At 40.0% G+C, this 27,913-nt stretch overlaps 1 protein-coding gene and 1 pseudogene across 3 annotated transcripts in view; both read right to left on the minus strand.

Moving 5' to 3' along the window:
- CDK14 (cyclin dependent kinase 14) overlaps positions 1 to 27,913 on the minus strand; it is a 319,768-nt gene that overhangs the window by 258,091 nt on the left and 33,764 nt on the right. The gene's annotated exons all lie outside the window — the stretch shown is intronic.
- LOC104689243 lies at positions 17 to 27,560 on the minus strand (annotated as a pseudogene).

Genomic DNA, 27,913 nt, shown 5'->3' on the forward strand with positions numbered 1-27,913 from the left:
CTGAGTCCAGCACACTCTAGAAGGTATTTTTAAGCTTGGCTCCCACAAGCACGAGAATCTCTCCAATCTCTTTTTGGCAATTCTCTATGTCCTTGGAGACATCACACCAGAGGTCTCCAAGGTGAGGTTTGGCATTCCCACAGCACTTCCTCACCTCTTCTTGTTGTTCCTCTGTGCTGTGCTGGATCTCAAATTTGTAGAAGAAAGCGCAGGCACCCCCCAGGTCAGTCTATCTTCACTGTCCAGTAGAACCACACTCTGGCCTTGGTTATTTTACACTCCCTCCAGAACAGCTTGGCCACAGCCAGCAGGACATGTGGGTCTTGTTCACACTTCCGAGAGCATTCACACTCCTGGTCTTCTGTTGTGGCCGCACTTCAAGGAAAATTGCTTCTGACCAGAGGATTCCTGAGTTGGGGCACTCTTGCAGTACCTTGGCCATCAGTGTGTTTGCAATGTTCTTCAGCCCAGATCTGTATTCCAACTGCACAAACTCCAACCAGAGATCTGGATTCTTTGGATTCTTCAGGCGAGACTTTTCCAAGATGGCTCTTGCTCTAGTCAACTGCCTGACCTTCTCCTCCAGCCTGGACAGTAAAAGCCACAGGGGTATGGAACTGGGGGCACTTCTTCAACCCTTGATTATAAGCCTCCTGTGCTTCCTCTACCAGCTCTTTGTGCTCCTCATTTTATCCTTTCATAATCCACAATTTGAGGAAGTCCTCATAGTGCTTCAAGCCTTCCTCACAGAGCTCCTGGACTGCAGTAATGTTCCCAAGCACCCATTCCAACTTCACAGGTTTCATGAAGACCCTTGCTGTGGGGGCACTGCTGTGAGCCTTTGCCAACAGTCTCCTTGCTCTTTCATATTCACTGCTCTCTGACTCAAGCTTCATAGCAGCCAGCCAGATATCCTCACTGTTAGGGTTGCCCTGGAAAGCCAGGGCCAAGATGCTTCTGGCTGCTGGCACATCTCCCACTGGCCACTTAGATTTAGCTCCCATGAGCCACAGCACTTCTGCTTTGGGATGGTGAGCAACAGCTCTCTGCAAAAGAGCCTTCAAGGATTCTCTGGTTCCAGGGTTCTTCACAAAGTAGGCTGCTTTCAGCCACACACTCTTCTTGCTTGGGAAAACTTGCCAGACATAGACATAAATGGCTCGGGCACACTCCAGAGCACTATGAGCAACACAACTCTCTGCATCTTCCATCCAGTTGTGTTTCTGATCTTCTTCCTCGATCCCAATCCCAATCACAGCTCGCATGATTGCCTGGCATGTAGCCACACTTACAGCTTTACCACATTACTCAGCATCTTGTATCTGGTGCTCCCTGTTGAGTTTCACACTGTTAGACCTAAGAGATGTGATCTCTCTGTAAATTATTTTCTCCACCATCTGGGTGTTTCCATTGGCTTCCTCCAGTTTGGCAGCATTAATGCAGATGTGACAATCCATCAGGATACTCTCCTGGGCTTTGTTAAGGACTTTATGAGCATTTTAATATGTCTCCAGACTTCCCAGCACCAGCCACAGTTCAGCACTGGTTGGACAGCACTCCACAGCATGGCTCAGCATGACCCTGGCATCCTCAGGTTGCTCCAGCTCCATGGCTGCTTTCCACAAATGTAGCAAGTTTGGAACACGCTCAAGGGCTTTCCTAAGCACACGTTTCTTGGCATGGATATCCATCTCCTGGAGTAGCTCTGCTACTCTGATACAGATCCAGAAAGACTGTGGAAGGTTCCGGACAGCCTGGGCCACAACAGCCTTGGCTGCATCTCCAGGCTGTAGCCAAGCAGCTTCCAACCAAACATCTTCAGTTTTAGGGCACATCTCTGTTCCTTTCATGATGCGCTTTCGAGCCATCTGGAGTTTTCCAGTGACCTCCTCCAGTTGGGCTGATGCTATCCAGGCTGGTGGATGATGAGGATTGGTCTCTTGGACAGATTTAAGGAATAAACAGGCTTTTTTGATATCATCAGTATCTCCTCTGCATGTGGGAATCATGGAATTCAAGTCTGTCAAATATCCTTTTGGGTCCACTACAGTCTGGCCACTCACAGAGTCTGACATCTGGTTTAGCCTCATATCTATCCAGGTGCTCCTGGCTTGGCCAATATTCCTCATATCCAATTCACCTGTCCCAAGAGTCATCAAGCCTGGTGTCATTCTTCCTGGGTATGGTATATTCAATCCCCCTGGATATGGACTATTCAATCCACCAAACTGTGTCTGGTGTGGGTCCATGGAAGTATGATTCTCCCTGTAAATGCTGACTGTAAATGCTTTGCAAAGAAGCTGTCAGGGGCAGGAGTCAGCTTCTTGTTCCAAGGATTCCTCTGATGCTTGTTCCTGGCATCACCAACCTCTGGAATACTCAGCCACTCCTCCTCAGTAACCTCTGCTAACTTCCGTTTCAAGTCTGAGAACTGCTGCTGAGTTTTAGGTTGTTCCATATGGTATTTTCCTATTTCCTCTTTTTCTTTTTGTTCTCTTCTTTCTTTTCTGTGTTCATCCATCCTGTTATCCAAAGCTGCATCAATAGCATCTGCTTCCTCATCGTCTTTTTCATAGGGGCCGCTTGAGAACAGGCTCCCAGCACAGCCATTGAACTCATCATAATTGGTGTCATTCAAGTTCTCATCTTCATCATCCACTATCTGGTTCTGCTTCATCTGGTCCCCCACAGTTCTCTTCCCCAGCAGGGCGTCCACAGGGTCATTGGCATCACAGGGTCATTGGCATCACAGGCAGGGCTGATGTCAGAGCGCGTGGTGAAACCTGTGGCTCCGCGGCCCAGCCCTGGTATGGAGCCCAGCGGTGTGGGCACACCCAGGAACAGCCTTGTCTTGTGGCGGTGGTGTTCCAAGTCTCCAAAGCGCCCAGTTTATACATGGTCAGGTTCAGGCAGGAATGTCCAGTGCCTCCCCCAGAGTGGGGAATTTCACAATGGAATGATGTAATCCTGTGAGTCATAGGATATTTTTGGGAGTCCTTGATGGCGTAAGTCATTACAGCTGCCCAGTGGGGCTGTTGAGCCATTATGGCCCATTGGCAGAGATGACCCCCTTAGTCTGGGTGTAGTTATCATGTCTGAGTCAATTTGTGAGACAAAGAAACTCTACCTTGCCATGCAGGGTTTGCCTCTTTCCCTTATCAAATACCCAGCTTGTAGCCTGCGGGTTGTGTGTGCACTGGGCAGCTGCTGCAAACAACCCACCATTAACAGTTCATCAGGAATAATGCAGATGGGAGTAGAATACATACTTTGGTTACACCTCACATTGTAACCCAGGACACCCACAGAGCTGACAGTGCTCCTGCTTGCAATCCAAAAAACAATAAATAAAAAAAAAAAGCTAACCAGGAAAGGACTAATATTTCTGTGACACAGATTTTAATGATGAATACTAGAGACAGAGTTTACAAAAGTTTGCCTTTAGGGACAGTTATAAAGAATTAACAATAGCTTTTTAATATCTACCAGTATGAATCTCAGGGATGAATCCCTGAAAATGTTTCATTTTTGAGTTACATATATTGCTACGGCTGATCTCGTAGAGTGACAAGGCTCAGGGATATCCTTTTTCAAAGTCATCCACAGTGTTTTAGCTAGGAGAAGAAAGCTTTCTATAAATGAATTAGAAATTAACACAAAACGGTGAGTTCGCCTTCATCTCTTTCTTAAGTTTAAATATATCAAAATGCTCATTTTCTTTGAAAGCACTGGATTTTAGCCTCCCTTCATTTTCACTTTGAGATACTCAGATGAGAGGCTTTGGTTTAGGGTCCATATTGGGACCAGTGTTATTTAATATCTTCACTAATGACATGGATGAAGGGATCAAGTGTACCATCAGCAAATTTGCTCATGACACCAAGCTGAGTGGTGCAGTTGACACACCTGAAGGATGGAATGCCCTCCAGAGGAACCTGGACAAGCTTGAGAAGTGACCCATGGGAATCTCACGCAGTTTAACACAATCAAGTGCAAGGTGCTGCACCTGGGCTGGGATAAGGCCCAGTATCCATCCAGACTGGGGGATGAAGGGATGTGGAGCAGCCCTGCCCAGAAGGACCTGGGGTTGCTGGTGGATGAGGCTCGACATGACCCAGCCATGTGCACTCACAGCCCAGAGACCCAAACGTGTCCTGGGCTGCACCAAAAGCAGTGTGGGCAGCAGGGCAGGGGAGGGGATTCTGCCCCTCTGCTCTGCTCGGGTGAGAGAGACCCCACCTGGAGCATTGCATCCAGCTCTGGGGTCCCAGCACAGGAAAGACATGGACTGCGTCATTTCTGTTTAATGAGGCTTAATATTTAACATATTTATAAAAACAATATTTCTGCAATGACCTCATAGCAGCTATGGTTTTGTTCTTCTTTCTTTCCCTATGTGTTTCTGAAGGTTTTAGAGTACTGCTTAACACCTAATCTCTATCTTCACACTGTCATCCAATGACCCTACAATTCTTATCCAGAATAATGTAATTTGTTTAGGCTCACCATTACGCATGCATAGCTGCAGTTAAGTTCTTCATATGCATTGGTTCATCCATACCAGTATGAAATACCCTTATCATTTCATCATCCAAATAGTCTATATTGCAAAATCCTTGGGCAACTTTTGGCAGTTCAAGTAAATAACTTTTTTTAATACATCAATTTTTCATCCCTCTTCCATGCCTTTCTCTCCTACCTGGAGGGTTAGTTGCCATTCCCCTCTAAGTCTCAAAAATGGGTATTTTACACATTCTGCATGGCATACACAGCACATGTGACATGTATAACCATCACGCAAATCATCATGACTGGAAAATCTGATGATAGCAAAACACTAGGTTAGATGGTGGCGCGACATGAGATTAAACAAGTGGCTGACAAACTGAATAGAAACACTCAAGTAACACCTGATTTAAGAATATTGTTGGTTCTCATGATAAAATATGAGGAGCAGCCGGGAGAATCATCTCTCCTCCTTCCAGCTCTATTTGTCTAGAAGGTGCACTACCTAATGGACAAGGGCTTCACTGCAGTCACCCATACTTTTGTTCTTTACTAATTAAATTGGCATAGAATGATGATCAGCAAAAAGGCACGTCAAAGCTCAAACAGATGCAATGCTGAGTCAAGTGCTCACATGAAACAAGCACCAGAAGTGCAGGTATTGCACTAATATTTATCTGTTCTTTGGTTAAATACAAAGGGTTGGTTTTGACCTATGAAACCCTTTACCGTCTGGGTCATTACCCCCTTGCAGACTGCTTTTCTTGTCCTCTTTTATCTCAGTAATTCAGACAAGAGGGTTGCATTCACCTGGGCATTCTCACTGAAGGGCACTTCAGTCCAGAAGCTGATAAAGCTTTAATGCATGTTGAGCAGCTTATCTATTTTCCCAGGACTTCTTAGGTGAGAAATAGAAAGCATCTCAGGAGGAGTGAGCTGCTGAAGATAAAAAACTTCAGAAAGGACAAGAGAAAAAAACCCTCTTCCACATACTATTAAAAACACTTCTACCAAATGCAGTTAGTGGTACAGCTACTAGTAGCACAGCTACTGCAGCTTAAATGTTCACAGAACACCCATCCTCAGAGAGTATTTCACCTAAGTAGATCTTTTCCTCCCCAAACCATCTCTTTCCATACTTCTAGAGCTGAACCCCATTACAACATGTTCTAAAATAGACTCCCTATTGTCCTACAATCTTATTAAGTAGAAGAACATGGATTTTCATGTGATGGAGCACAGTGGCTACAGAGGGCTGGGACAGATTTATACATCAAGAGATTTATTCAAGAGCAAGTATGTGGCCTATAAAAAAAATTCAAGGGGCCTCCAAAGTTTTAATAATTTTTAAAAGAGAAATATACTCATTTCAGAGAGGGGAAAAGAATTTTCCTTACCTTGTTTCAGATTTTCATTAATTTCTTGAAAGGAAATTTTAAAGGAAATATGCTGTTTCAGTCTAACGAATTCAAATCCGAATGAAACTTCTTTTGGGTAAATAACATGGAAAAATACATTGATTAATTTATCTAGCTTATATCTATCTCTCTTGTATCAAGCTAAATAATCCTATTACATTAGGAAAGAGAAAAATTAATGTCTATGACAAAAAAAGGGAATGATTCCACAAAACTGACAGGTTGAGGGTTGTGAATGGACATCTTCTTCCACTTAAATCAATGCTACAGGATTTGCAGCACAATATTTCAAATCAAAAACTCTACAACACACTGAAAATTTAGTTTTACATGAGACCTCTCTGTAGTACTGGGGAGTGGGAGGAGTGTGCCTCCAAACAGTGAGAGAAATGTGGACAGAGATGGCCTCCAAAATGAGAGGCTCATCATCTTTCCAGGGATTGGAGTAAGGCTGAGTGGCTGATATTTCCCTGCATCCTCCTTGTCGCTCCTTCCAAAGGTCTGGATGATGTTTGCTTTCTTCCAGTCTCTTGGACTGATTATCATGACCTTACAAAGATGATCATGACCAGCCTCCCTGTGGTGTCTACCAGCTCTCTCTTCCATTCATTGATGCACTAAACCCACTTGTAAAATCTTCTGGGGGAAAAAAACAAACCTGGTACTATATTTAATTTCAGATTGATTTAGCAGATGATTACAATGAAGATTATTCTTACTGTACCATAAAACAAAGTCAAATCCCCTTAAAGCAGTAACTCCCACAATTTTAAGATGTTTCATGACTATCTACATGCAGTTAAAATGATAATAATGTATTGTATCAGGTATTTTCTTAACAGAAATCTTACCTTTTTTCTAGAAAAGAACAATAAATTCTCAAAAAATGAGACACGATCATCTATACGGTCCATGGATGAAACTATACAGCAGTGAACACACTTTCTTAGAAACTTCTTGTATGAAGTAGAGTCACTGATACCTGATTATTCTGTTGTTCTTCCAAATAGTAAGATGTCTTCTTAATTGATACTTAAAAATAAAATTAGCATTGCACTAGCACCTTAGTCATTAAATAGGTCTTCACTCTACTAGACTCTTAATAGACAGAGAAGCAATTTTTTTGTTCACAAAACCCCCTACAGTATCAGGAGCAAAACAAAAGTTTTAACATAAAACCAATAGTGCATTTAATTACAAATGGTAAGTGGAAAAAGAGGTCTAGAACAGAAGAAGCATCAAAACATACAAATTATGATTCCCCTAGAGTGTTTCAAGGACACACTGCAACCTAAAGTTTAACTGAGGAAAGATTTGAAGGCCTCAGAAATGTAAATGCTGCAGAACACTTCTTTTGAGGTACAATTTCCAACAGAAGTGAGAGAGCCTTTATGCATAAGGTACTTCAGCATAAAATTATGGCTGCTGTCTGACAAAATTTTAACAAAAATGACTGAAAAAATCCTTAAATGCTTTTAGAACTTATATTATTGAGGGCTTATATGTCAAATAGAATATCTGTCTGTTCTCAGAAAATGTTGCAGAAATAATTTAAAATGTAAAAAGACAGTACTAGCAGAAACAATTACTAAGGCAATGAAAATTCAGACAAGAAGAATTCAAACAAAGATTCCACTGAAGCCACAGTGATAGAAAAAAAACAACAAAAGATCACTTTAAAATGTCTTATGGCTGCCTTTGAACTTCATATGCCACAGATCTGACACTTTCAAAATAAACAGTTTCTATTTGAAATGTTGCAATAAAAACACACATCTCCTACTCTATACTTATACCAGAGGTGTTTATATTCCTGGGGAGTCTCATTAACCTCGGTGCAACCAGTATGTTGAGAGATAAACACACAAAAGGCTGGTTGTTCTTTAACTACCCATGACAGCATGAACCACCAATTACAATACATGCACAGATGGCTAATTGGTTTTATCACAGTTTTCACAAGTCTGGGAAGAGGGACACCACCTTTCTCAATTTCTCTGAAGGTTAGTACCAGCAGCACGGAACCAATTCATGTGTTGGGACCCCTTGGGTCTTGTTGCCCTACTTGGTCAAACAAAAAATAAAGAATTGTATAGTAGTTTACATGATGTGCTCAATATCCCTGATTAAATTTTAAGTAAGTCTTCACTGATTTTATCTCAGTTGCTTATGAAATGCTAAGAAGATTGTCACATAAATGACAAATTCTAAACAATTCAGAACAAGAATGAAGTTTACAAGACTCACAATTACGTTGTAAGTAAGTGCAAGAAACAGTCTTCAAGGTTAAAGGTAAATTTTAACAGGGCATTTTGGTTCAAATCTATTGCATGTAACATTGCTTCGTTCTCTAAAATACCTGGTGATACAGATCTCTGTCAGCTATACTGAGAGAGACTAGATCACAGGCTTCTGTAATTAATTTAAACAGCGACAGCAGTAACAGCTTCCATCCCAAAATCAGCTGTGTGTAAGTTCTGCATATCAGTGAGTTTCACATCTATTTGCTGAAACAAAATAGAGAGACTGAGGACTCCACAGAGAGATCTGAATTCCCAAAAGGACCTCCAAATATTAGAGATCATCTTCTCCCACAGTCCTAGACTCTGGCAAGGCACATTCTCCCTAAAACCTGCTTCTGATACTGCCTTTGCTCCTAGCCCTCCATACCCACTCTCATGCTTTTACCTCCATGCGTACTCATACACACCAATGTGCTTTCCCAACATCTTCCAATATCAAAGATATTTCCCAATATCTTTGAATCCTCCAAATTCCTTATTAGGCTCCTTTTTCTTGGAGAATATTTCACATTCTATCTTTCATATATTAGAAGCACTGAATATATTCAGGGGAAAAACAGTATCCTTGCCCTCACAGTCTCCAGGCACCTCAGGTTATTGCCTGAATCCTGAGGGGATATGTTGCAGGAGCAGTCTGACTCTGTCCCTTTCCAGATGGAAGTTCCTTCTTGTGCTTTAGCACATGCACAGGTAGGTTAGCACAGGTGCTATAAGGAATTGCAGTGTTCATTTACAATATGAAATCCTAGAAAATTTCAGTTATGCTTTAACAAGTCTCTAATATGCATTAATTAAGAGTATTTTCAGCATGCCAGTTTCAGGAAAAGCTGGATAAAATGACAAGAGCAGAAGAAAAATTGGTTTGGGAATAAAGTTTAGCCCTTGCCAAACTTTAAGGGTTTGAGAAATTGAGGATATGTCATTTCTAAAATTACAAATCATTCCTACACCTCCTTAACTTTCCTGAAAGTTGGCATCTGCAAAGTGATGCTGCAAACAGTCTGGCTTGCAGAATGCACGTGCTATCAAGTCAGGAGAATAGTTCTGTGACTCTGCCACTTCATTCCCCTAAAGCTCAACTTTTGAGAGGGCGGGGGGCAAGCTATCATGGAATATTAAGATGCATAATATGGCATAAACAGTAGCAAACAACACAGATCAAGTGTATCCCTGGGGTCACTTTTGAGAAATACTCATTTACATTTTTTAATTGCTGCTTTTCGTTTCAAACCCAGGTAATATAAACAACATTAAGCCTGCCCTTATCAAACAGCTGTTCTTTAAGCAAAATCTGAAGTAATAAAAATGAATACTAATTAGAGGTATGAACCCATTTCCATACAATGCACTAGGGAGCCTGTATATTAGTATTAGAACAAAACACCTAACAGCAGACTTCTAAAAATGCAAATAAAAACCAGACAAAATTAAAAAATCACTTTGTCATGTAAGCATATAGTTAAAAACTCGCAAACCTGGGTCTTCCTCTAGCAAAGGCCAATCCATGAAGATACAGGTAACAGAACAATTAGTACACACATAGTGTGAAAAAAAAAGACCACCACAAAATAAAGCCAACCCTCAAAAAACAATCAAAAAACCCTCAAAACAAACACACAAGAATTTGTATTTGAAGTGCTACATGCATTCCATGAATCACACATTACATATAACTGGCATACTTTAATTCATGTAAATCCTTTCTGAACTAACCCAGATGTTAATGTAAGTTTGGCATAAGTCCAACTAACATATTAATATGAAAAAAATTATGACTATTCCTCTTGTTCTTAAACAATTACATCTAGGGAAAAGGTAGGGTGGTGCACAGTTACCTGTTAATTTGCAGTGCAATATGTGGTTTTTCATAATAAAGTATCTTTAGAGCAGAACCAAGGATCAGAAAAAGGGCTTTTCCACAGACTGTCTCCTGAAGGCTTTTATACTTAAAACATCAGAAATAAAATGCTCTTTCACAAGAAGGTGCCAAACTTCGGTCTTGGCAAAGGTTCATTTCATTCTTTTGACCAAAAGGCTAAAAAAACCACACCAATCCAAAAAACACATTAGAAAGGATAAAATTTCTTTGTGCTATGGGAGCAAAGGAATGCAAGCAATACTGAATAGTTTTGTCTGACTTCATCTTTGTATTTTCAAGGCCATCCTCCCTAATACCCTAACATCTGAATATCTTCAAGATGTGCTAGGAAATCTATCTTCAAAATCCACTGAGAAAAATACTAATTTCCTTCTCTGTCAGATGGAAAATTAAGGCTCAGATGTTTAATAACTTGCCAAAAGCATCACAGCACTTTCTCTGCCAGAAGAAACAGTATTTGAATACAGGTTGGTTCTGAGGTTAAAAGTACTATGAAATCTAATGCATTCATTTAGTCCTGGCCTTTTATACACATTTTATTCTGCTATCATGTTGTCAAATTCCAATGAGAAGATTTCCTTCAATGTCACTTTAATGTCTTCCATGCAATAGAACAACCTTAGGGTTTTAAGGTTACTTTGGCTTAACACCAGCATCAGCAATTAGTATTAAAGACATGAAATAAAATTAGACTGAGGCATTGTGCACTATACCATAAACACGTCATCTTTACTCCCTCCTTTCACATCTTCCTTCCGAAAACATTGCCTTCACTCACTGTAATCTATTAGGATATGCTTCTATCATGACATTCCCTCTAAAAAAGAAATTATGTTTCTTAGTAAGCGCTGAACTGCAACTGATTGCAAAGCAGCCATGACTACAGAACACTTGCAATATTTTTAAAGCTATAGAATTCACTCATGCCACAACTAGAGCAAACACTTCAAACAAAAAGTGCTGTAATTCACTCAACTTAATAGGAAAAGTAATGCCATTATGGAAACGCGTGGACATTGAACATAGTGCAGAACCAGTCAGCAGTGCTTCATCTCCAGAATGTCTTGACTCCTTGTAGGCATCTTTAAAACACATATTGTTTAGTGGATTTTTTTTTTAATTTGTACTAGAAAGATTTCATAGTTGTGATTTAGAACAAAAATATAGAAAGCAGCTTTTCAAATTTAACTCAGTCTATGAGCTTCCTGTATCCCTACTCATGTGCATCCCTAACTGGACACACCTACAGACACACACACGGACATCTGCACACCCAACAGTCACTCAAATTTAAATAATTTCAATCTTAATTCCTAGCCTCTATCATATTTCATGTTAAACATGTTAAGAAAAAAAAGACTTTTCTCTGTCTGTTCTCAGAAGAACTAACACTGCCCTTTCTCCCAAAATTTTCAGTAGAATATGAACACTGCCTGACTTCCAGTCACCAAAAATTTAGCTTAGCCTTCATGAGTAGCTACTGCAGGAAAAAGGCTCCAAAGAAAGGTGCTGACAAATCCAGATATAAGTAATATTTTCATGGTTACTAATGACAGTCAGAAATCAGCAGAAATGCATTGCACTGAGCTCCCAAGAATTAGCATTAGTGGATCAGCATAAATACAGGCAATAAATTTGCAAAGTGTAATGAGGTTTCAGAAGACAAATAGGAAAGTCAATGCACATGACTCCAGGCTTTGTTTCACCTCCCTCACAACTGTAAAAGTCATGACTTTACTTATCAGTGTCCATTTTATATAACCTGTATGGTAGACACAGTTCTTAGGGAGGAGAGGGTTGTATTTTCTTTTTTTAAATTGCTTTTATTCATGTAGGGTTTCTTGATTTTACACAAACAGAAACATAGATCAGACACAGTTACATAAGAAGCAAAAAAGGTCATAATGGGAAAATGTTCTACAATAATACATAATTTTGTTGAGAAATGGCAGCACTAAATGAACATAATTACAAGTGTTTTCTTTACTTTGTTCTATAAAAAGAAAATTACCTCCAAATGCCTGTTCTCAGACCCATCACCTGTTGGCTTCTTTGATGAGCTATGAGTCCTCAACTAGACTTTTATTTACAGAATGTTGATAGATTTAAGATTTAACCTCACAATCTCTGTGTAGGATTTTTTGCCTTCAAGAATAACAGCCACTGGCAGATACAGAAGTTTGTCCTTTCTATGTCCACTGAAAATGAACTATAATCATCCCTTTTAATCAAGTTGAAAAACTTATTTTAGAACTTACTATAAGTTTGTGCCAAAGAATTGTCCTTAAATGGCTACATAGTATCAGTTGGTAATAAAAGAACTGGTTTCAACTAACTGGAAGTGTTCTATTAAGTTTGCAACTTCTTTCAAACAAGAAATACACAATGATGAGCTTCAGTGATTACATATGTATTCATATTTTCAATTTACATTTTAGTATTAAAAACCGAGCAATCGAGGTCCAATAAATAGAAATTATTTCCATATCATTTGTCTTAAGCACCATTTAGAGGAAACTGGAACTAAAATGGATTGATACCATGATTTGGGATGTTTGAGTAAATAAAACCATTTTAAATAGTAGAAAAGGAATAACACAAAAATAAATTTCATCTTCTAAAAAGTACATCATTGTCTGCAGTTATTAGAAATTAGAAAAGCTCCTCATTGATGTTTTTTGGTGATGGAAGAATTGGTACGTGTCATCTCTCCAGGCTCATATTTGCAGATACACTGAAGATGAGAACAAAGCATCGTGATTTTCAGCTACCAGCTAGCTTCCAGTCTCTGAATGAACTAGCTACTGAATTAAAAAAAATATTGTTGAAAATTTTCATTCTGCAGAAATAACTATTACTGTCTAAAACTGATTCAACATTCAAGAGGTTAGCAGTCTGCCTTGAAACTTCAGCAGAAGAGTATTTCTTACCCCGCCCAATTAAACTTTCAACTTTTTTTGTTTTCCAGTCAAAACTATTCCGAATCATAGTGCTTTAAAGATAGTCATAACATTACAAAAAAGTAAAATTTAGAATTTTTTTCACTCATTTGTCTTTAAAACGCTTTTCTACCATCCTATTTGCATAATGCTAAGTTAGTTTAGTTGTATAAGAACGTACATACAATACTTTTCCATGGCATGTTTTGATGCTACCAAAAATACAGAGAAAATCTTCTGCTCCACTGATTTCACTGCAGTCCCAAGCAAACTACATTCTGCATTAGTCTATTTGTTGTATCAGAGCTTACCATTAAAACATTAGCTCCATTTTTCATAATCAATTAATAATGGAAGTATAGAAATACTTCCTCTAATCATTGCAGCTAGACAAGTGTTTGCACTCCTATCTGACTCTGAAGCCCCTGTGTCACTGCTTGGTGCTGCCAACTGCTCTGTGGTAGCGCTCCAGCTGCTTCCTCATCGCACAGCTGGCGCAGTCAAAACCCTCTGCTTGCACCTTACCCACCCAAGTGGCTGGCATCCCAGGGGATTAGGCTGTTCCTGCGCACAGAGCAGATAGGAATGTTTCGAGGACCTGACACTCACCTTCCAAATCACTGATTCAAGTCACTTATCTAGTCTCCTGCTCAGAAACACGTTATTGAGACCTGCCATTTGACAGAGCGTGCCATAGGAAAACCATAGCAAACTGGGAACACTTATTTAGTTAAATGGACTAACATGTGACAAGAGCAGTCTGCACTAGTCTGTAACATGGGGAAATGGATGGCAGTAAAACTAGCAAAAAAAGCAGGATAGATTAAAAAGGGCTGAAGCAATTTTAGCAGATGTTTACTAAGGGAAAGCTCAAGGGACACAAGCAGTGAAGGTAAAAATGCCAAAAATAATTTTTAAAAAAGAAATAAATTTTAAAAAGGAAGGCAACACTTTTGGCAAGGAGAGGACTGGTAGATGCATGCAATCAGATTCTGTAGACATCTGAAGCTAAGATCTTGCGGTTTAAAGTAAAGTAGGAATAAAAAGGCTTTCTCCTAAAGCACACCCAATACCAATTTCCTTGTTTCACTTGAAGAAAGATACTGCAGTGTTGTATCAGAGAAATCAAAGCTCAACACCATATGTATGAACCCCCTTTATCTGCAAGACTTAAAAGACTTCAAAACCCCCTAACTCACATAAATGTGACATTATCAGCCACTAGACAAAAGCCAGCCTGAGTTTAAGGCATGCAGACTGCTGGAAGAAAACCATCAGCTGCCACAGAACACTACCATGTAAAGAAATTTCACCTTTAGTTTAGAAATTGTGGACACCTGGTTTTCCATTATTTTTCTGAGTAAGAGAAAGGAACATTAAGCTCCTGTCCTTCATGACTCTTCATTGAAGAGTCATTCTTCAATTAACAATTTGATATATTGTATTCTGGAGCTTTACAGAATTTGTTTCAAGTGGATTCTGCAAGTAGAAGGGCCTTGCTGTGGATGCCAAAGAGGTTTTAACCTGGATGAAAACAAGCCAGAAAGTCACTGTGGCCACAAAATACAAGCAGCAAAGAAACTGCTCATGTAAAAGGCCCAGAGGCTCTCCACATTCACCCATCAAAATTAACACTTTAAACCATTCCCTGGTAGTTAAAAGCTGAGTATGACACACTGCAAACACCGAAACAAAAGGCATTCTAAACACTTATAGTTTCTATCACATAACAGAGAACTGAAGAAGAAAAATACCCTTTTTACTGACACATAGCCTTTAAAGAAGTCTTGCAAAATAAATTTTGGCAAATAAAATACCACCCACAAGGCAAAATATTTGTCTAAATATACAACCTAAAAGACTTTTATGCAATAGGAAAAAAAGATACTTTTCTTCTAAATTTCCCCAATTTTCTCCACAGACCTTTCTTGAAACAGTTTTTGTAGGATATACTATTATGTAAAAACTTTCATTTTTGCATCAACCACACAGCAGGCAGTATTTTAAGAGTGCCCAATATAAAGCTTACTTGATCACCTAATTTCCAACTGCACTCCTATAATACATCATTTATCCCAGTGGAAATCAGTATCACTCAATGGTCTATAATCATTTACTTATTCTCTACGTAAGCACAGGAAAAGAAGTTATGAATATAATGTATTATTTGCTTACTGTCTGTATCTAAGGTCATCTATACACATCCCTGTCTTGCACATAGGTGGAAGGATGCAGTATGTGTACACACAACAAATAGGGCTACATAAAGATAAGGCTACATATTTAATAGCCTGTACATGCAAATATCATTTATGGTTACACATCTGCTTCTCAGAATAATGACCACACTATTGTTGAAGTCCCACCACATCACTTTATGCGCTAATAAATCTGAAATAGCACAATGTATTTCCAGCCATTTATAACAAAAGGACATTCTAGGTTTCTTATTTTTATTTTATTCCACACGTACATAACTACTAGTGCTCCATATCAGAGGCATGAAAAGGTGGTTCTGAGCATGAAGCACCCAAGGGTGCACTGGGGGAGCAGCATGCATGGAGGCAGCCCACGTCTCCTTGAGCAGCTCCTCTGTACCACCACCACAAGGCTCACCTGCGTCATCAGTGCAGCTGATCATCTGACCAGACAAGTCACAGGCACATGGTGACAGAGACACCCTTCCCGGCAAAGCAGAGATGGGAATGATTTGTGTAATGACAACTCTCTGTGTCTTGCACAGACCCAACCTAAAATGCCACCCTTTCAGTTTTTGTACAATACTCAAAGAGCCTTTTGTGGAATACCTGAAGGCCACTGCTCTTATTAGTCAAAACAGAGATTGAGATCTCCAAAAATATTTGCTCAGGCATTCCAGAATCCTGCCCCAGAGTCTACTAAGAGCACAAGGTCAGTGAAGCAAGTCTTCAGCCAAATGAGTAATGCTTGGAGTCAAGAAAACAGCTGGGCAGACACAGATGTTATCTAGGTTGCTCTTTTAGACAAACAAAACATTAAGGGCCCTGATTCATACTTTGCAATAAGCTCTGTCAGAACACCAGCTACCAGTGCTGAAAATCCAGGTGATGCTAGAGAGATCAGACAGCGAGGAAAAAATCCAGCACACCCAATTATTTTCAAAGGCACATACACCTTTGATATTAGGCATTTACGTAACAGCTTCTCTGCACCAAAAATAAAGTCAGCATCATTTTTCCCAGAATCTTAGCCAACCTCCCCTCCAAGGACAAGAACAGGGAGTGCTGTCAAACATCGAACCCCACAATTTTCCTTAGTACTGTGATCCTGCATTAGCACTTGGCATCCTCATCTAAACAGTTCATGGCAACCACAGCGCCTCTGACAAACTCTGGCTATAGAAAAAAGACTGAGGTATGCTGCAAAACAGTTTCTGAAGTTTCTAGGTAATAACATGGTTAGATGCATAAGCAGTTTATCAATCATGTTACAAAGTGGAAATGCCTTCACTATATTTGAAAACACCATAATAAATGTAAAGTTCATTTTCTATAGGGAGCAGAGTATCAGGGGGAAAAAAACCACACCTGAAAGAAACTAAAAATATTTTAACTTCTAGAAGAAATAATGAAAGGATATTTTTTCTCTTTCAAGCATTTCCAGACAGCCTGAAGTAAGAATTCAGGCTTGCAAAGAAGACAACTAAGTACTGACATGTTCCTGAAGTAGCTTTTGGATGACATGACAATCTCTTAGAAATGGAGATTGCAAAAGATCCCTCATGACCAAAGATGGTTGTATCCTTCTTCAAAAAAGACCAAAAGGACAACCAAGGAACTGCAAACTAATCACCCTCACTTAGATCCTTCAGAAAATCATGGAGCAAATCCTCTTGGAGCACATTTCCAGGCACTTAAATGGGGTGGTGACTGGCAACAGATGGCATGGATTTAGCAGGGGTTAATCTTGCCTGAATAACCAAATTGTCTTCTCTGCTACAAATCTTGATTGGATTTCTGGACAACATTTCTGGATGGGTAGACAACTAGTTGGGCTAAAAAAAGTTTAGCTAATTGTGCCAATGGGTTGTAGTCTACCTGCAGGCTGGTAACAAATGAGGTAGTGGAGGGGTCCATCTGGGGACATGCCCTGTTTAATACCCCTATCAACAACCTGGAGGAGATGAGGGAGTGCACCCTCTGCAGATGGTGAGATGGGATGTTGGTATGCCAGGGCTGCTATCCAGAAAGACCTGCACAGGTTGGAGAAACGTCCTGATGGAAACTTCATGCAGTTCAACAAGAACATAGAAAAGTTCTGCATCTGGAAGTAAAGCAAAGTTCTTAACCCTGTTGACAGCCAAGGACTGAAACAAGTTATCCAGAGAGGTTGTGCAGTCTCTGTCTTTGAAGGCTTTCAAGATCAACTGGAAAAATCTCTGAGTAGTCTGGTGTAATTTCATAGCTGCTCCTGCTTTGAGGGGGCAGTTGTACAAGAGACTTCCTAAGGTCCCTCCTGACCTGAATTATCATACAGTTCCATAGAATTCTTTCTACTGCTGAAAAGACCATCCCTGCAATAAAGGGCTTCCTGGTAACTCACTGAAAGCTAAAAGGGCGCTGTATTGAGTAAGATGGTGATGCTAACTGGACTACTCAGTCCAATTCATCTACTCATACTTGAAAGATTTCCAGCTGAGATTTGGAATCTAACGGGAAAAAAATCCCTGCATTATTTCTTAGTTACTTGAATGTATACATTTGTCTTTCTTAGAAAATCAAAAAGCAGCTCTAATAATCCCTGTTTAGTTAAAATATGATGCCCGACTTCTTATTTTGCTTTCTAAAAGGTTTCAGTATCTAGAAATGAAAATCTTTGTGAGTCTAGTATCTTTCCTACATAATGAAGAGAAACTGGCCAGCTCCCAGGCAGCTTCACTGCAGGGGCCAGTCAGGGGAAATCAATGCAGGAGAAAGGGACGGTCCCTTCCAACATGTGGAAGTACTGATTCAGAGATGCTCAACACCCAGGATTTCAAAAGAAGAAATGTAATATTTGCCTGTTCAAGGTGGAAAAATACGTTCTAAAAGAAGCACTTTTAATTTTGAAAGGAAAATTCCCAGCCTATTCAACTCACCATGAGGAAATGCATTTTACACAACTGGCAGGCTCATGAGGAAGTTTTCATTTCATAGCACACAAATTAGCCAGCTACTACACTTCCTACAAGAGAAAGAAACATGTAACTTTTGGCCTATGCTCTTAATGATAGGCAATTTTCATTTCCAGAACAGGGTGATGTTTTATTGAAATTTTCCCCAAGGAAAAATCAAGGTGTTGTTGTGTCAGCTTTTTATGCAGCAATTCAGCAGCTGAACATTTGCATTAATTGAGTATGATACTGGTGATGATGATTCTCTTCTGCAGTCATTGGATATGCTCCGTTTCTCCTCCAGATGGTCTTCTCACAAGTCCACATAATTGGGAAGCTGATAACCTTTTATAAATTGACAGCTACCCTAACAGGAGTTAGGAACTATCCTGTAGTTTCCTGACATTTATGGAATATATAACAAAATACTGGGGTCCAGTTGTTTTCATTGTATATTTTGGCATTTTGGTTTGGATTGGGTTTTTTTATTATTTTGCTTTTTTTTTTTTTTTTAAGTACATCACCAGAATCAGGCTAATGAAATTACCAGTGATTTGAAAAAAAATAAATAAAGAAAAAAACCAGGGGAATCACATCCCAGGTCTCTATCTGGGCAGATGCCTCACTTGTTGGGGAGTGAAGAATGAAATTTCACATTACCTAAACTTGTTGAGCATCACTCTACTCCAGATGGAGGGAATCAAATCCCTGCACTGCAACAGTAGCAGGCATCCATCTACTGGAGTAAACCACACATTGAGACATGGGAGGTCAACAGACTGTTAAGGATTAATACTAACCCCTAAATTACCATTGAGAAACCTGAACAGGGTTACAGAAATTTCCAAAGCATGTCTGCACTTAGCTGCCTTTCCCTCTCTATGAAATCTGAATATTTTATCAGTTTGTTGTTTTTTTCCACTCACCCATGCAGCAGAGAAAACAACAGTTGACTTAAAAGCAATAGCTAGTCCTGCTGAGGGTTATGTTTTCACTGCTGGTCAAAATCTAGAATTAGTTTTATAAACACTGTGTAATTGACCTGTGAAGTTCAATAGCTCAGAACATATCGAACCAAGAGCTTAGCTGTATCCAAGAAGGGATTGAACATAATGATTAATAGCCTCTGTAACTAGACTAAAAATTGCAAGAACCTCCATCTTCATGCTCCAGGACACAGACATAACCAGCTGAGATCAGACATAAATTTCTGCCCACTACATTACTGTGAAGTTACATGCACTGGGAATAGTTTACAGCTTTGGAGACTTGCAAGACTTTCAGTTTCTTCCATTGGTTGGAAAGCTTCTACATTCATCTTTAAATATCTTCGAAAGCAAAACATTCTCAGGGAAGAACTGCCTAAATTGAAACAATTTCTGACAATTGTCCATCTCAACTTGTTTTTAAACTTTTTTTAAATGGCTAATGATCCACAATATCATTAGAAAACTGGCTCTGAACCTCCACTATTCTTCTTTGGTGACTGGGAAAAGAAGCCACACCACATACAACCTCAGTCAACATCCCTCCACTACCAAACACACACGCACAAACACAAAATAAAAAAACTCTAGTCAAATCCTTTTTTAATGAAAACTGGTTGCACCAAGTTTTTCTAAATTATTCTGCTCTTATGAGAAAGAAACTGATTTTTCAGTAGAAAATAATCAAGAACATTAAAGCCTTTCTAGTTTTCACTCAAAAGCTATTTCTATTTACATAGGACAAGGTTGTGTTCTACCCACATTTTCTTTCTCCGATTCATACGTCCACGGGCTGTATTTCTTACATGAAAGTGGCTTTCTGCCACAGCTGTATATGGCATTCCCACAATCTATTTTCCTATTGCAAGGCCTCATGTTGGAGTTAGAGGAAGACTTGTCAGTCCAGGAGATAGATCCACCATGCAGCAATTGCCCATTAACTGCCCATTAACTTGGGTTAATGCTGCACTGGCACTTCCAAAACCAATAATTTGGAAAAATACTATTTTTCATCCAGATTGTGTAAACAGGTAAGAATTCTCCCAGCTGTAGCATTTACATTGACTTTATGCTTCTTTTGATTTTCAACTTCAAACATTTAAGTATTTATTACTATTTTGAACATTTATCCTTCCATATCCATCCCAATGCAGCCAAATTTGCCATAGCTTACCATAGATTTTTGCAGTTCCAGTAACATTTCATTCTTTACTAGTGGTCTCTATAATCCTTCTTGAACTAAAGGATACTGCAACACAATGACCCATTCTAGCAATTTTGCTACTATCATAAACATTCGGTGTATGGGTTCCTTGACTTTATGACTTGAATAAAGATCAAGTTCTCAAACAAGAACTATACTCCTGTTATGTAATCAATAAAAATTTATATACAAAACACACTAAATATGAATATAATGAGGTAAAAAATATAATTAAATGAATCATAGAAGAAAAGTGGGCAGAAAGAACTTCCATTGCCATTAACATCTGAAAAACTGAAGAATTACCATATGACAAGCAAGAAATTATTCTTATGGCAATAAGGATACAACAGACAAGCAGAGTAAGAATGTGGTTTTCTTCATGCAGTCAAAGACAAGGGCAAGCTACCCGTCACTCTTTATTGGGAAATCTGGACAGGAGCCTTCTTGATGCAGGCCAAGACTATATTAAACTGACAAGATATTTTAAAAGTGCAGTATAAAGAAGCAGCTGCAAAGCCTTAAGCCTGGGATATGATACTTAAAATGTAAAGGGAAAATAAAACAGAACTTTTGAATTCTTACAGAAATTCAGAACAGTTGAACCAAAACATGGAAACATGACAGAAATCAAAGAGCATCTGTTACCATGCAGGAAAGCACTCGAAGGAAAGGAGGACATGAGAAAGCAGAAGTTGAAGGACAAATTTCTAACAACTTGATTTTCAGTTATTCACAGTCACACAAGACTCTGAAGATGTCTGGCACTCCTTTATTCAGGTGAGGATAATAAGGTATCCTCACCTAATGGTGGTGAAAAACAAAGTCTTAAGGGGAAGCTGGAACTATTGTGACCAAAAAAATAAGACCTGCAGCAAGAGCTTCACAAGGTTTAAATACACTTCATCAGAAGACAGATTGATACACAGGGCTCTGCAACATTATTGAGCATCAGAAATCACAAAACCAGCTGCATGCATCTTGCTCCCACTCTACTTCCACATTTCAGTTAAAATCCATAATAGCTATTCCTTTGATGGGGCTGTGGGCATAGCTAAATCTCAGGGGGAAGAAAGTAAATTTTTTTTTAATTGCCCTGTTTCAGAAGGATCTAGCTCAATTTGGATGCAAATGTGGAAGCAAGGTACTCTATAAAGCAACAGTGACAGAATCTAGGCAGCAGAAACACCATAAAAGGAAGTGGAAAATGTTTTTTTCTTCCCCATTGTTTCCTACATTTCAACATCTTCAGGAAAAGATGATACAAGAAATACCCTAAGTTCTCTTTTTTTTACTGTAGGATCACTCAATGAGTTTTCACTATTTATTCATTTATCTTCCTGAGGGAATTTCTCCCAAGAGTCCAAGACAACCCTCTCAAACCTGCTCTAGTATAATACAGGAAGAAAAAATTAACATCACTTCAACAGTTTTCAAAGCAGATCCATGTTCTGCCCACATATATCTGTATTCAATTCTCAGTACTTTCAGCAGACACTGCTCACAGACGCCAGTCACTGGCCTCTACAAACCCAAAAAGTGAATGAAGCCCAGCTCATGAGGAACAAAAGCAAGTACATCCACTGCAAGCACAAACCTTAGAGCACACAAGCTGCAGCCACCTGACCCTGGCATGGAAGATGAAAGTACTGCCCTCCTTCCAAGAGAGAAGGAAAAATAAAAATAAATCACTATAATTTAGGGCATTCTGGAAGGTCAAAGTCCCTGTGTGAAGTAAGGTGGTCTATAGGATGAATGGAGTTAACAGAATTATGTTTGTTTTAAAGACAAAATTAGAACAAGGCTGTCCTTTTCCAGCAGCCAGGAAAAAAGGCATGAAAGCAAAGTGGATCCCAGTTTCTATTCTGGCCCAGGATAATTACTAAGAAGAATCTGGAATGTTTTATCTGGAATCTCTTCTGAACAGCACAACTGTCCACAAGAATTTTGGTCCTACTACTGTTCTGAAGTTCCAGTATCAAAACTCGTTTTTAAAAAACCCCACACATTAAAAACTACTTTCTCAAATGAAAAAGCTGTTCATCATTAAAACTAGTGGCCAGATCTTTGCCAGTCATACACAAATACATTAGTTTAATATATGATGCGAAGTCACATATGTATACACATGCTGCACAGCATCTGTGTAATGAAACTCCACTTAGTGTTGCATATTTGCCTGCCACTGGAAAGATGGTGCCCCCAAGAAAACAGCCAAGACCACCTAAATATTTTCATGTCTTACATCAGACTTAAAAATGTACAGAAGAGGAAGCAATTTTTCATGATTTCTTGAATAACTTCTCTGTATTTCTTGAACCACTCATGACCAATGCCTGGGCATTTTTTTGGAAGCCAGTAACCAGCTGGAAGGAATGAAAGTCTGAGAAAACAGACAAAATGTTCTGTACTTTATTAGTTGTCATGAAGTGCATCTCCAGTCCTTACCATTTTGTACTATTACAGGCTAGGACAGTGATGTATCATTATGCTCACACACACACAGAGATGATAAGTTAAACTACATGTTTAATTCTCAGTCACACCTACATGCAGAAGCCTTATTGTTACAAATATCTGTAGACGTGTTCTATAGATTCACTTAAACTAAGGACTGCATTACAAATGCAAACCAGACAGTCCAGGAAAAGTCCAGGAAAGAGATTGGAATGGAATTCATTTAGAATTTTTCTTTTTAAAGCTTTCAGTCTGACCCAACCCAGTTGCACAAGTCACTACAGCTTTTATTTTTCCATTTTGGAGTGTATAAATTACTAAAACATCACCAAATTTACAGAAAAATAAAAAGCAGCTCCAGTTTTAGCACAGTGGAGCTGGCTGCTCTGTGCACATAGTTACTTCTCCCAGCTCTCCCTGCTGTGACTGCTACCAACTTGCTTTTTTCCTACAGGAAAGAGTTTTTATTTGCCCTCTTTCTTCTTCCTCAGAGACAAAGTTTACCGTACACCACTTGGACACAGAGATAGGCAGTAGAGACTTCACACTTGCAGGCCCTTGCCAACCATTCATTAGTATTTTCTTTGCCCATTTTCAAGTGAAAATGGCTGCTACAACTAGCACCAGGCAAATGTTACAGTCACTTTATCTAAGTACAGAATGATATTATTAACACCTATTTCTCAGCAGAAAAATGTCACTTGCACTGCAATAGCCATCAAAAGGAGCCATCTATCTCTGTGGATCAGTTAATAGGTCTTTGGCTGAAGAGCCCCTTCGGTCACAACAGGCCAGCAGCAGAGATCAGAGCAGGTCTAACAAGTGAGACCTGCAGTAGTCGTGCTGCCCCAAGTGCAAAGCAAAGCTCCTGTCTGAGAAGCATCCATTTGGTACATGGGCTTGGCCATCACTTTCCAATGAAAATTCCACCCCACGGACAAGATTTCTTCTAAATGAATTGCAAATTATACACCCATGGAGTGCCAGCTGGTATTGTTTCTCTCTAGTTTTCTTTCGGTTTCCCTTTTTCTCTCCCCTCAATTAATACAACGATATTCATGCCCTGTCATGTCTTACTGCTTAATTATGTACTTTGCAGAACAAAGCTTTAAAAATGAGACTATCAAGCTGGAGGGGGGAAGGGGGAAGAGCAGGACAACCAGATGTGCAGAGAGTGAGAAGGAAACAAAGGGCATTTTGAAAGGGGAGTGAGAGAATTAGGATGTGTGTGGGGATGAAAGGATGGAGAGACAGAAATAGAACAAGAAGATGCACATAAGACTTATTTGTTCATTCACTTTAATTTATAAAAAGTTATGTGTTGTATTAAATAATTCATCTGCAGTTATCTAAAATAATTTAATAAATAGTTAGAGCTGTTTATTATCAGGTCTTAACCTGCTTCCATTTCATGAAGCAAAAGATACACATTTCTTGCTGGCAGAGAAAGAATGCTGCATTGTTTTACAAAACTGGAAAAAAACCAAGGCAAATGGAAAATATATTGGCAAATCTTGTGTTAGAAGGCATATTTTACTTGAGTGAAACAAATTAAACTAAAAGATATTACAAAGCTCTGCTACACCAATATTTAGTTCAGTCACAGTAAGACAGTTTTTCACACATCCATTTTATCCAAACTTTCTTTATCAAGTGGACTACTAAAATTTATTTTTCATACACAGTCAAGAGAAGGTAATTAATGAAACAACTGTTTTATCTCCTCTTACAATTGTTGTGCATGTTGTGGTACAACAGGCAGTAGGGACTCCCAGAGCACAGTTCTGGAATCAGTTTTGGGTGGGACAGAACTACTGAAAATTAATTAGTTCAAAAGCATTCTGTTCGAAAGCTCACTGTACTCCTAAAATATTCTTTAAAAAACCATTACCAACCATTGCAAGTATATGATATTTTGGCACGGGAAAAATGTTTCCTACCAAAATAAAAAAAATCTGGGAGAAGGAGAAAGATTTTTTCCACTAGTATTGATCTACTTCTTCTGGTTTCACACACCATATACAATGGTCTTCAAATATTTGCTGAACTTGATTCTCCTGTATTGAACAGAGAGAGGTAGATTTTCCTTTAGCCTCTTGCTAGTGCTAAACACAGAAGGAACAGCTTTACAAATGAAACCGAAGACTTCAAGACAATTTGTAAAACAGAAGCTAATGTTCTGTATGCACAACAGAGTTAACAGAAGCACTGACTTTTAAGCAGTGGTCTACTTTGAAGTTAAGCAATGACAGTGTCATTTCATAGCAAGAGCCTTCAATATAAGAAACTGTAGAGAGGAGCCAGAGCTCAGCACCCTGTGGGCATGGCTATATTGCTATTTTTTACCACCCACATCATCCCAGGGGTCTCGGTTTCAGGGGCAAGAAAAGGTGAACACAGCCCTGGAAGTGCACCCTTTTGCCTCCTCTCCAGCAGATTGGTTGTAAGGATCTGCTCTGTGAACTCCATCCTCTGCCACCAATGCCCATCCCCTACCTGTTCCTCTGAGACACAACTACATGATGTGCTGAAAAGAGCCGCCAGTGAGGAAAGCACTGCGTGGAACCAAGAGGTGAAGGCGAGTGCGAGCCCAGCTGAGTCCAGCCTGAGTCAAAAGGAGCCAACGTGAGCTGAGGGGAGCCAAGCGGAGCCAAGCAGAGCGGTCAAAAGCAGCAACGCCAGTGCTGGAAACAGCTGTGTGTGGAATGGAGTCCGCCATCCAAAGCAGCGGCATGGTGAAATGTGGACAGTCTTGCTTTTGGGGGTTTGTCTGTCATTGTTTTCTGTTGCCTTGGGCTCAGGGACAGGGAGAGTCAGCCACAGGAAGTGGCCACCATCTTGTCTTGGTCCCAGCTGCCACATGGAACTAAGCTGAGGTGGTGAACACCTTCTCTGTGTAAAGCACCTTCTCTTTTGCATACTTTTGTTCTTAATATTGCTGCTGTCACCATGTATTTCTTATTCCATTGCTTTGTGCTTCCAGTAAATTGTTACCTCAACCCTTAGACTCTGCGTTTGTTCCTCTCTTACCAGAAGGGCAGAAGGAAGAGGAACGGCTTATTTGGAGTTTAATTTCCATTAAACCACCAGAAAAACAAAAACCAAAGAGAACTCATTTTCTTGCTTACCTTTTAATGGAATATCCTCCAATGTGAAGTCACTTAACTCGTCCCACAAAAGATTATTCCACTGCACTAAAGAAGCCCAGTACAAGTGAAAGTTGATCCATCAAAAAAACTGTTTCAGTTTGCTTTAAATCAGTTTAAGAATAGAATAAGAAACAGCCTTTTAAATTTTCTTCTGACATACTCTATTTTTATTAACTAGCTGACTTTGTGAATTTTAATGCATTAAATCACCTAACATAACAGAGCATTTATGGAGGTTGCAAGAATCAAATTTAATGCAAAGAAGCCTTTCAAAAAGGGGATACTCAACATTAAAGTTCCCAGTATAAAAAAACTGAGTAAGCTTGGATAAATCTTTACTGCAAAAATGATTCTATTCTAATCATAGAATCATTTGGTTGGAAAAGAACTTTGAGACCATCCATTCCAACTGTTAACCTAAGACTGCCACGGTAACCACTAAACCATATCCCCAAGCACTACGTCTACACTTCTAAGTCTTTTTTTATGTCTTTTTTTTTCTTTTTTACATTTACCTTATTTGCATCTTTTAAGTACCTTGAAGGATGGTGATTCAACCACTTCCCTGGGCAACCTGTTCCAATGCTTGACAACCCTTTCATCTGAAGAATTTTTCCTAATATCCAATCTAAACCTCCCCTGGTGCAACTTTCTTCTCATCCTGCCCACTTATTACCTGGGATAAGAGGCTGACCCCACCTGGCTACAACCTCTTTCAGGTAGCTGAAGAGAGCAGTAAGGTCTTCCCTGAGCCTCCTGTTCTCCAGACTAAACACCCCCAGCTCCCTCAGCTGCTCCTCATCAGACTTGCGCTCCAGACCCTCTCCCAGCTTAGTTGCCCTTCTCTGGACATCATTTCAATGTCCTTATGGTGAGGGGCTCAGAACTGAAGCCAATATTTGAGATACAGCTTCAACAGTGCCAAGTACAGGGGGACAATCACTGCCCTGGTCCTGTTGGACACACTCTGTGTGATACAGGCCAGGATGCCATTGGCCTTCTTGGCCACCTGGGCATGCACCGGCTCAGGTTCAGCCATCTGCGGACCAGCACGCCAAGGTCCTTTTCACCAGGCAGCTTTCCAGCCACTCATTCCCAAGCCTGTAGCACTGCCTGGGGTTGTTGTGACCCAAGTGAAACACTTGGTACTTTGCCTTTATATATATGACCTCATACCACTGACCTTGGCCCATCAATCCAGCCTGTCCAGATCCCTTTGCAGAGCCTTCCTACCTTCCAGCAGACCAAAACGTCCACACAGCTTGGTGTCATCTGCACACCTACTGATCCCCTGGTTCAGATCATTGATAAAAATATTCAACAAGGACTGACCCCAGTAATGAGCCTTGGGGTACCCCACTAGTGACCAGCCACCAACTGGAGGTAGCAGCATTCACCACCACTCTCTGGGCCCAGACATCCAACCACTTTTCAACCTACCAAAGAGTTTGCTGTCCAAGACATAATCAATCCGTTTCTCAAGGATAATACTTTGGGAAACAGTGTCATAACTCCAGAGATCCTGATGGCTAGGAAGTTTGCAGAGTCCAAAGCCATATGTATTGGGTCTGGCTGAGATGGAGCCCATTTTCCCCATAGCAGCCCTCATAGTGCTGTGCTTCGTATCAGTAGCTAGCGAGGTGCTGATGAACACACTCGTGTGTTGGCAACTGCAGAGCAGTGCTTGCACGGCATCCGCGCTGCCTCTCCAACTATAACTGCCTCCGGTAGTGGGCTGGGAGCGGGCAAGAAGTTGGGAAGGGACACAGCCAGGACAGCTGACTCCAACTGACCAAAGGGATATTCCATACCATATGGTGTATGCTCAGCAATAAAAGCCAAGAAAAAGGAGGAGAAAGGGGGGGGTATTTGTCTTTAAGGTGTTTGTCTTCCAGAGCAACTGCTAGGCACACTGAAGCCCTGCTTCCTGGGAAGTGTCTG

The sequence above is a fragment of the Corvus cornix genome, chromosome 2, assembly GCF_000738735.6.
Source record: "Corvus cornix cornix isolate S_Up_H32 chromosome 2, ASM73873v5, whole genome shotgun sequence".
NCBI classification, from domain to species: Eukaryota; Metazoa; Chordata; class Aves; order Passeriformes; family Corvidae; genus Corvus; species Corvus cornix.